The 11268-nt window shown below is 43.8% G+C and overlaps 1 pseudogene; it reads right to left on the bottom strand.

The window, feature by feature from the left end:
- Window positions 1–2369: 2369 nt before the first annotated feature.
- LOC136327989 (U6 spliceosomal RNA) lies at window positions 2370–2469 on the bottom strand (annotated as a pseudogene).
- Window positions 2470–11268: the final 8799 nt, after the last annotated feature.

Here is an 11268-nt window from a genome sequence, read left to right as displayed (position 1 = left end):
CCCCGTACCCCCCCGCCCCCCTCCCCCCCCCCCCAACTCCAGCCTTGGGCAGCCCTCTTTTTGGTCAGTTCAGTGGAGGAGCCACGACCTTCCACAGTCTTGGGTGTTGCCATGATTAGAAAAGGCTGAGCGATTCATTATAGGTTAGCAATACCAGTTTTAAAGGTAAAGAAGCTAAGCCTTAGAGAAGTCATGTGAACTGCCAGAGGCTAAACAGAAAATATATAATATCCCTGAGATCTTGACTTGGGTCCCAATCCAATGCTCTCTGCATAGCGACCGTGTTCCCTATAGGGCCTAAGTACAAGGTGCCCCTCCATCATCAGCACAGCCCCGCGGAGTTGGAGCTCAGGAGCCAGATGGTTCAGATTCGCGCTTGCGCACAGCGCCCAGACGGCGCGGGTCGGCGTGGACCGAAGGGGAGCGTGAGGACCCGCGGAGGGCGAGCGGTAGTCCAGCCCCGCGCTCTCGGAGAGCGGCCCAGCGTCCTTGGCGTCTCCCGCGACAACCTCCAGCGCTTCCTTCTCAGAGCCCAGGGGCGGTTAACCCGGAACAAGGGGGGGGGGGGTGTCACAGCAGCCCAACTCAGGGACCAATCGAAAGCCTAGAAAGCCCTATATGCAAATACGAGGGCCGGGCGAACTGCGAGGTAGCAAGAGCGCGGGCTGGGGTTAGGGGTTGTGCGGCAGCCAATGGGAGCGTGTCCAAACCCTTCGAGGAGGGGATCCACAAGTGTGCTTACGAGCAACTGGGGCCCGAAGAGCCGGGGCGAGACTGGGGAGTAGGAGTCCTGGGTAAGAGCTCCCCAAAGCCAGGTACTGGCTCCAGGGCGCGGCCTCCTAGTGCTTCCCCACTGAAAACCTGGTTCTACACGCCCCCCGATGGCCCCCACTGAGCTCAGTTCCCCAGGGCTATTCCTCTGCCCTCCCTGGTAGCTGGTAGCGTTCTACTGCCAAAGCCACACACCCTTACGGCCCCTGCTCCCCCTCAGCCGGTCCCAGTAACGCTCGCCCTCTCCCCCTCCCTGTAGTCGAGCTACCGCTAAGATACTCCCAACCCCCTTTTCTCATCCTCAAGATCCCGATGCCAGGACCTTGCCCATACACCGACCCTTCCTACCCCAGCTCCACACGCCCTCCTGTCCACACAGATCGCCGGGGACACCCTCACTTCCTGCCCCGCTCGATTTCCCAAACCTAGTGCCTCAGGGAGCTGTCCCTTGGATACCAGAGATCCTTGGGAATCGCAGCACTTTCTCCCCGTCTCCTCTTTACATCCTTCTCTTGATCACCTTTCTTCCTTTCACTGGAGACATCTTCCAGAAAGACACTTGTGTTTTTCATGGCTAGCATAGCCCTCTGCAAATGTCCCCAACCCCTTTGCCCTCTTTTCTCTCATTTCCAGTGCTATTTCTCACCTTCCTGAAGGAAAATTCTTTTAGGTTTAAGGAAAGTTCTCTTGGGACTTGAATCCTAGGAAAAGTGTAACATACATGGGGATGAGTGGGAAGGGAGCTAATATTTACTAAGCACTGGTACATGACAGGCACTTCAGTAAGTTATTTAACATGCATCCTAGTCGTATCATTGTATTTTTCATTTTACAATATAGTCCTTATTTTGAACCAAGCACTGCTTTAAGAAAATTTTAACTTATTTAATCTTTAAAATGATCCCATACAGTGAGTATTATTCTTATTTTACATATGGGAAACTGAGGTACAAGAGTCTCAGTTCTTTATCCACAGTCACCCTTCTAGTAAGAGGGCTAAATTGGATCCAGATCCATTTGTCTTGGCTAGTAACCCACTGAGTATTGTGGAGAAAATGTCAGGGCATGAGCTAGCTCTGAAAAGTGCATCTTCCAATATTGTGGGATTTCCAGCAGAATAAAAGATAGCAAATGAATCAGCAAAATTCTTACTGTTCCCAGTGAATGTGGCTGGTCGTTTTCAGCACTTCTTTTATTCTTTTTTATTATTATTAAATTTTTAAATTTATTGTGTTAACGTGTATTCAAGTGTCCCACTCAGTATAACACCCTCACCCTTGAACAACGTGCCCTCCATCACGCCTCCTTTGTCCCCCTCCCCCTAACTCCCTTCCCCTCTTCTCTCTGGGATTTGCCGTCCTGTTATCTGTATCTATGTGTTATGTATATATAATTTTACTAATCCCTTCATCTTTTCTGATCCTGTCCCCTCATCCCCGTTCCCTCTGACAGCTGTCCCTCTGCTTCCTGTGACCTCGCCTCTGCCTCTATTCCATTCCTCAGTTCATTAGATTCCACATATAAATGAGATATATGATATTTGTCTTTCTCTGCCTGGCTTATTTTACTTAGCATAATAATCTCCAGGTCCATGCATGAAAAATATAGAATGCTTCATGAATTTGCATGGCATCCTTGCAGAGGGACCATGCTAACCTCTGTACCATTCCAATGTTAGTACATGGGCTGCCAAAGCCAGCACTTACTCTTTTTTTTTTTTTACAGAGACAGAGAGAGAGAGTCAGAGAGAGGGATAGATAGGGACAGACAGACAGGAACAGAGAGAGATGAGATGCATCAATCATCAGTTTTTCATTGCGACACCTTAGTTGTTCATTGATTGCTTTCTCATATGTGCCTTGACTGGGGGCCTTCAGCAGACCAAGTAACCCCTTGCTCAAGCCAGTGACCTTGGGTCCAAGCTGGTGAGCTTTGCTCAAACCAGATGAGCCTGCGCTCAAGCTGGCGACCTCGGGGTCTCGAACCTGCGTCCTCTGCATCCCAGTCTGATGTTCTATCCACTGTGCCACCACTTATTCTTTAAAACAGGGGTGGGGAACTATGGCTCGCAAGCCAGATGTGGTCTTTTGATGGCTGCTTCTGGCTCGCAGACAAATCTTTAATAAAAAAATAATAATTTAAAAATATAAAACATTCTCATGTATTACAAACCATTCATTTCCTACTGTTCATGTTCATGGTTGCGGGTGGCTGTAGCCAATCACAGCTGTCCTCAGAGACAACACCAAATTTTTATTGGATAATGCCTAACGTACATGGGTGGTTGTGAGGTCAGGAAGTAAACGTCCCTCCTTTTAATCAAGTAGTCAGCTAGCTAATTGCAGAAACCCTTTTGACGAAGAAGATGGCTAAAAGAAAAAAAAGATGAGGAGTATCGTACTTTTCAGCAGAAATGGACAGAGGAATTCGCCTTTGTGGAGAGAGCAGGTTCTGCAGTGTGTCTAATATGCAATGATAAAATCGCATCGATGAAACGGTCAAATATAAAGCAGCACTTCAACACACACCGTACTACATTTGCATCGAAATATCCAGCAGGGGACAGCAGGAATAAAGCATGTCAAGAGCTACTGTGCAGAGTGCAAGCTAGTCAGCAGCAACTCCGTGTTTGGACCCAGCAAAGTGACTGGAATTCAGCTAGCTTTGCTGGTGCTTTAGCAATTGTGAGAAACGAAAAGCCATTCACAGATGGGGAGTATGCCAAAACATTCATGCTTGATGTTGCCAATGAACTTTTTGGCGACTTTTCGGATAAAGACAAGATAATCAAATGAATAAAAGACATGCCTCTGTTGGCAAGAACTTTCACGATTGTACCATCATGATGGCAAGTCAAATTGAGGCAACACAAGTGAAGGACATAAATGCAGCACCATACTTTTCTCTCGCTTTGGATGAGTCAACAGACGTAAGCCATTTATTCCAGTTCAGCGTGATTGTAAGGTATGCTGTCGGTGACACACTATGTGAGGAAAGTCTTGCTGTTTTGTCCATGAAAGAGACAACAAGATGGGAGGATTTATTCAAGTCTTTCACTGAGTTCGCTAAAGAAAATCTACTGATGGATAAACTTATTTCGGTGTGTACTGATGGTGCTCCGTGCATGGTGGGGAAAAACAGGATTCGTAGCGCTTCTTCATGAACATGTAAAGAGACTCATCCTAAGTTTTCACTGCATCCTACATCAGGAGGTGCTTTGTGCTCAGATGTGTGGTGAGCAGCTTGGTGAGGTGATGTCGCTGGTCATTCGGGTGGTCAACTTTATTGTTGCCCGAGCTTTAAATGATCACCAGTTTAAAACACTGCTGGATGAAGTTGGGATAATTATCCTGGTCTGCTTCTGCACAGCAATGTGCGTTGGTTGTCAAGAGGGAAGGTGCTCAGTCGTTTCGCGGCTTGCCTGAATGAAATCCGGACTTTTCTTGAAATGAAAAATATAGAGCATCCTGAGTTAGCTAACACGGAGTGGCTCCTGAAGTTCTACTATCTCACGGACATGACTGAACATCTGAACCAGCTCAATGTGAAAATGCAAGGCGTTGGAAATACAGTCTTATCCCTTCAACAAGCAATGTTTGCATTTGAAAACAAGCTGGAACTCCTCATTGCTGACATTGAAACAGGTCATTTACTACACTTTGAAAAACTGGAAGAGTTTAAAGATGCATGCACAGCAAGTGACCCTGCTCAACATCTTGATCTCCAGCAGCTAGCGGGCTTCACATCTAATCTCCTGCAGTCATTCAAAGTGTGCTTTGGAGAATTTCGTGAGCGCACTCATCTTTTTAAGTTCATCACCCATCCACACGAGTGTGCAGTGGACAGCGCCGACCTGAGTTACATCCCCGGTGTCTCTGTCAGAGATTTTGAGCTACAAGTTGCTGACCTGAAGGCCTCAGACATGTGGGTGAATAAGTTCAAGTCACTGAATGAAGATTTGGAAAGACTTGCATGACAGCAAGCAGAGTTGGTGAGCAAACACAAGTGGGGAGAAATGAAAAAACTTCAACCCGCAGACCAGCTGATTGTCAAAACTTGGAACATGCTTCCGTCACATACTACACACTGCAGCGTGTGAATATTGCTTTTCTGATAATGTTTGGCTCTACGTATGCATGTGAGCAGTCTTTCTCACATCTAAAGAATGTTAAGACCAACCTATGATCACATTTAACGGATGGAAGTCTCAACGCCTGCATGAAGCTTAACCTACCACTTATCAACCAGACTACAAAGCCATCAGCAAAACCATGCAGCACCAGAAGTCGCATTAATGATAAGAAGTACTTTATTCATCATTGGTTAGCAACAGCATAACAACGTTATTAAAAAGAATTCAGAGACTTATTGTACTTTAAAAGTGTTGGTCTTACATAAAATGCACATATTTACTTGTATTTAGTGTTAAACATATTGTATGGCTTTCACAGAATTACATTTTAAAATATGTGGCATTCATGGCTCTCTCAGCCAAAAAGGTTCCCGACCCCTGCTTTAAAATTAATTCATTCGTTTTATTTATTTATTTATTTTTGTGGCAGAGACAGAGAGAGTCAGAGAAAGGGACAGACAGGGACAGATAAGAAGGGAGAGAGATGAGAAACATCAACCCTCCGCTGCAGCTCCTTAGTTGTTCATTGATTGCTTTCTCATATGTGCCTTGACTGGGTGGCTACAGCAGACCGAATGACCCCTTGCTCATGCCAGTGACCTTGGACTCAAGCTGGTGAGCCTTGCTCAAACCAATGAGCCTGTGCTCAAGCTGGTGACCTTGGGGTCTCGAACCTGGGTCCTCCACATCCCAGTCTGATGCTCTACCCACTGTGCCACCGCCTGGTCAGGCTAATTCATTCAATTTAAAATTATAGTTGACATATGCTATTATATTAGTTTCAGGTGTACAACATAGTAGTTCTACATTTATATACCTTACGAAATGATCACAATGCTAAGTCTAGTATCCATTCACTATCACACAAAGTTATAATGATATTATTGATTATATTTCTTACCCTATGTCAGCGTTTCTTATTGGCAAAGCCTTTGAGCAGTTGGGTGCCTCCATCCCTCCCTTGGTATCCCATGTTTTGCTACTGGCACCTTTAAGCCCTGCTGAAATTCAAAGGATGGCTAGAATGAAAAGCCAAAAAGCCATAAAAGGCATCTTTTTTGATCCTGCCTGCCCCAAAGCTCAAAGCCCTTTGATAGATATGATGTTTTTAATCTTGGTGATCCTGTAATCACAGAGAAGATAGGGAATAAAGGAGGAGATAATTATTGTAGTCTCCTCTTCTCTACGGGGGATATGAGTTCCAAGGTCCTCCAGTGGATGCTTGAAACCGCAGACAGTACCAAACCCTCTACTTACTCTGTTTTTTCCTCTACATGCATACCTATAATAAAGCTTAATTTATAAATTAGGCACAGAAAGAGATAAACAACAATAAGTAATAGTAAATAAAATAAGTATAACAATAATTATAACAAAATAAGTAATAAAACTTATATGAATGTGGTCTCTCTCAAATATTTTACTCTACTCACCCTTGTGATGAGGTCAGATGATAAAACACGTGATGAGATGAAGTCAGGTGAATGATGTAGGTGTTGTGATGTAGCATTAGGCTATTATTGGCCTTTTGACGATACCTCAGAAAGAAGATCATTGAGCAATGATGGTGTTGATGGTTGGGTGTCAGGAGCAAATTATGTCGATTTTTATATATCGGTTGAGTGCAGAAAGCAAAACCATGAATAATGTGGGACCTGTGCACTTGGCTTAGGATATACTGTGTCAAAGAGGCAAATCTGAAAACAAGTCTATAAGCAGACCTCTTACCTCCACATCTTTCCCCCATCCCAAGCCACTTCAACCTTTTCTAAAAGCTAATCACCGGAAGCCTGCAGAAGGCTTTTCTAATGGGGGAATGAGGACTAAAAGAAGAAAAGGGAAGGGAGTAAAGAGAAACTTAACATTCTGGGGAAGAAAAGGAAGGTCACAGGCAGACACAGTAGGAGAACTCTTTAGTGCTATATGTATTTCTGCAGACTGAAAGAAAAGTCTAAGCTATGAAGGTCAGGATGAAGACTTGGCTAAAACTTGAAACATGTTCCCTATTGTTCTTAATCAAATTATTTCTTCCTCCCATTTACAGGACACTCTATTAATTCAGCCTTGCAAAAGAAAGCACTAAATATTTTCTACCCTTTTGCTCCACTTCTGGGGGCAAGAAGAGTAGTAGTCCACAAGTGCAGTCCAAAAAAAGCTAGCAGTGTTTGCATAGAGCCATCCAGTGCTCACATTCTCCCCCTGGTGGCCAATGAAGGTCATTTTCATGCAGTCTAACCAGGTTTTGGTTGGCAGCCTCTGACTTGGAAGATCCCAAGATCGAACCCCATTCTAAAATGGAAGAAAACATCTGGAGTTTTTCATTGTTTTAACTGTCCTATTTGGAAAGCTGTATTGAATGTATCTTGTGTCATTAAGAAAAACTGAAGCCTGACCAGGCAGTGGCGCAGTGGATAGAGCGTCGGACTGGGATGCAGAGGACCCAGGTTCGAGACCCCGAGGTCACCAGCTTGAGCGCGGGCTTATCTGGTTTGAGCAGGGCTCACCAGCTTGAGCCCAAGGTTGCTGGCTCGAGCAAGGGGTCACTCAATCTGCTGTAGCCGCCCCCTCCTCCCTCCCTGGTCAAGGCACATATGAGAAATCAATCAATGAACAACTATAAGGAGCTGCAACAAAGAATTGATTTTTCTCGTCTTTCTCCCTTCTTGTCTGTCTGTCCCCATCTGTCCCTCTCTCTGAATCTCTCTGTCTCTGCCAAAAAAAGAAAAAAAGAAAAACTGAAGATAGTATTTACCATGTTTGCTACATTGGTAGCTCAAAGTAGTCTTTTTTTTTTTTTAAACTTCCCAAAGTATTTGGTCCACATTGCCTGCCCACTAACCAGGCACCCACTAACCAGGCATAATGGAAAGATATGTAGAGAGGTAGGAAGCCCGGGCTTCATCCTGGTTCTCTGGCTTTATGCAAGTCAAAACCTCCTCGAAAAAGCAAACAGATTGAACTAGACACTCGCTAAGGTCCCTCCTAGCTGTAATATTCAGGGGTACTGTAAGAGCTTAGAAAATGCTCTAATTCCATCCCAAATAAGAGCCCTGGTATAATGTTGATGTTGGTACAAAGAAGGGAAATAAACAGAGTGAAAATAAATACAAAGTAGAAACAATTGAGCTGTTGCCAGGTTATGGCAAATTTGGGAAATCCAAGTCATTGTTGGAGGTGAGAGTTTAGAAGCAGTTGGCTTTAAGGAAAAGGATGTGAGACCAACTGATTAAGAGACCAAAGTCACCAAGACTGCTTCTGGGAGCTAGGAGATCATTTGTTTGACTTTATGGTTGTATCATTTATAGGCGATCAGCAGAGAGGGAAAAGCAGTAGGTGGAGCGCGGAGGAAAAGCAGGTTGTGGGGTCTGACAGACCTGGCTTCTAATCCCAGCTCTGCCTCTTACCTTACTCTCTCCATACTTTAGTCTTCTCTCTGTAATAGATTGAAAATAATATCTATGATATGATGTTATGAGGATGAGACAGTATGCATATAAACTGCTTTCTTATAATGCCTATTACTTGGTAAGTAGGTTGTACATAGTAGCTACTGTTACAAATGAATGAAACTGTTTTAAGTGCCTGCTATATGAAGGATCCAAGGTCCATAATTTAAAAAACATTATTTATTTAATACTGACAGAAGCACCTCTATTACATAGATGAGAAAAATGAATCTTAGAAAGGCAAAATTAGTCCATGCATTTATGTATTCTTTCAGTTCATTCATTCAAGAAGCATATGAACCTCTGCTATGTGCCAGACACTGGTAGGAGCTGAGAATTCAGACATGGACTCGCAGCTGATAATGATAGAGAGTATGTAGTGAGCACCTACTGTATGCCAGGCACTGTTCTAAGTACATTGTATTGACTCAAATGAATCAACTCATTTAATTCCCATAACCGGGACAACCATTTGACAGATGACGCCACTAAGGCAGAGGGAAGTTAAATAAATTGCCTGACGCCACACAACTAAGTGGCAGAGCTGGGATTTAAAGCCAAGCAGACAGACCCCACAGTCTGAGTTCTTAGCCACTTCACTGTGGCTTTTAGTACGTTTTTGCTCAAAATGTAAGTGGTGTTTTTTGGGTCAGACTCAGAAGATACCTAAAGAGGAAGCCATCCCTCTGCTCTGGTTAATTGCTGACATGAAACAATGAAGACCTGTTGTTTAGAAAGGAATGGAAATGTGAATTTTTATGGGAAAAAATCTACATTTTCTAGTTACTGGTAACTACTATTTAACTACTGTAACAACAATGACACACTATTATGGTCCAAGTAAATGTCTCTGCAGGCTGGATTTAGGATGCAAGCCCTAGTAAGCAACCTTTGAGCAAGAATCTCTCTTTTGGGAGACTTTGGAGAGATGCCGGCAGGATTTAGCCTCTGGGATGAAGTAGGAAGGAGAGACTTGGGGAGGAGAAAGTCAGGGGATCAAAGACAAAGCATACATAGTCACAGGTGGCAATGACTGTAGTCTGCCTTCTTGAACCTGTCACAGGTGCCATCGGAGTGGCTCAGGGGAAGACAGGCAAGAGCTACTAGTGACCGCGCTCCTTTTAAAGTGCATGGTCAGTTTCTTGCTATATGTGCCTGAGGCTCTCTCTCTTGCAAGAGTAAATAGAATTTGACCTTTTTGTTGTTCTTTTCTTTGAGGCAGACAACTATAAGCAGCCATGACTTGTTCTTACCACTTGGGAAAGGGAGTGAAAAAGAGCAAAGGCAACTCTCAACTCCAGAGGCCAAATTCAGGGTCAGTTTTCTCTCCTCGAGTTAACATTAACCTTTAGGTAAACGGGGCCACTCCTCCTCAAGGGCTTGGTAAACAGGAACCGTTGTGGAAGGCTAGGGGAGTGGAGCTGGCTGTTTACCTGGAAGGAAGGGAGCAGCCCAAGGTCAGGATTTCATGTATCTTAGCCCTCTTGAACTTCGCCAAGAATGTGCCTGTTCACCAGGAAAAACTGACTCTCAAGGCCCGACTTTCATTGGTTAGTTGCACTGAGCACAGCTCTTTCTCCCCTGCTCGGGTGTCACCAGAAGGGGACTTGGCTGTGCCTGGCAGCCCTCTTCAGCAAAGGAGAGCAACAAGTGGCTATCCTTGGTGACTTGATAATTCTGCCTCCCTCTTGTCAGTGGCTGTGAGCATTCAGTGAGGTGGTATATGTGACAATTCCTTGAAAAGCCCACATAAGGGTTTATTATTAAATTATTCACAGGTTAGAGCCTCTCCTCCCAATCTTGGTTTGGGAAAGAAGCAGAGAAAAGTGGAAGGGTATAGTAATGTTTATAAAATGGCCATAAAATATAAAAAAATGTTTATAATTAGTAAGTTTGGGTTTAGAGGAGAGATGATTCCCAAGAGATTGCATGACTCTGGTGTACCTGCTGTAATTGCATGTTGCTGGTTGTTGTCCAAACTGTTGGCATCCTTCTGGGAAACAGCATGGTGATATAAAGAAGTAAATACATAACATACACAAGCTGCAAAGTATTCATGTTCATTAACCTAGCGATCCTAGTACAGGATAGATATCTGAAGACAATAATCTTAGAGAAGTAAAAGGCCTTCTATACATGAAAATGTACATTTTAGAGCTATTTATATAACAATAAAATTGGAAGCAACTTACATTGTTAACAATAGGGCAACAGTTGGTTAAATTCAGACACATTCCTTCAATGGGGTATTAACACAACCATTAAAAACCAGAAATATGTAAACTTGGCCACAATTGAAAAGATGTTTATGATATGCTAGTAAATGGGCAGAAAGCAGACACTAAATTCTTGTGGAAGAACTTTTTTTTTTTTTTTTTTTAATTTCTAGAGAGGAGAGAGAGTGAGAGAGAGAAGGGGGAGGGAGGAGCAGGAAGCATCAACTCCCATATGTGCCTTGACCAGGCAAGCCCAGGGTTTTGAACCGGCGACCTCAGTGTTTCCAGGTCGACGCTTTATCCACTGCACCACCACAGGTCAGGCATAGACACTAAATTCTTTATATGTTATAGTTACAGCTATATAAGAATAATTATGCTTAGAAATTAAGAATGAAAGAGAATATATAACAAAGTCAATGCTGCCATGGTAAGGTAAAAAGCTAAAGGAGATTTCTCTCCCTACCCTTTCCTGAACTTTCTTCCTTCCTTCCTTCCCTTCCCTTCCCTTCCCTTCCCTTCCCTTCCCTTCCCTTCCCTTCCCTTCCCTTCCTTTCCCTTCCCTTCCTTTCCCTTCCCCTTCCATTTCCCTCTTTCTCCTTCTTTCTTTCTTTCTTTCTTTCTTTCTTTCTTTCTTTCTTTCTTTCTTTCTTTCTTTCTTCTTTCTTTTTTCAGTCAGAGGTGGGAAGTCAGACACAGACTC

The sequence above is a fragment of the Saccopteryx bilineata genome, chromosome 2 (assembly GCF_036850765.1).
Source record: "Saccopteryx bilineata isolate mSacBil1 chromosome 2, mSacBil1_pri_phased_curated, whole genome shotgun sequence".
In the NCBI taxonomy this organism is placed as follows: domain Eukaryota; kingdom Metazoa; phylum Chordata; class Mammalia; order Chiroptera; family Emballonuridae; genus Saccopteryx; species Saccopteryx bilineata.
The sequence above is the reverse complement of the archived record's forward strand: the minus strand, read 5'-3'. Positions and strand labels throughout refer to the sequence as shown.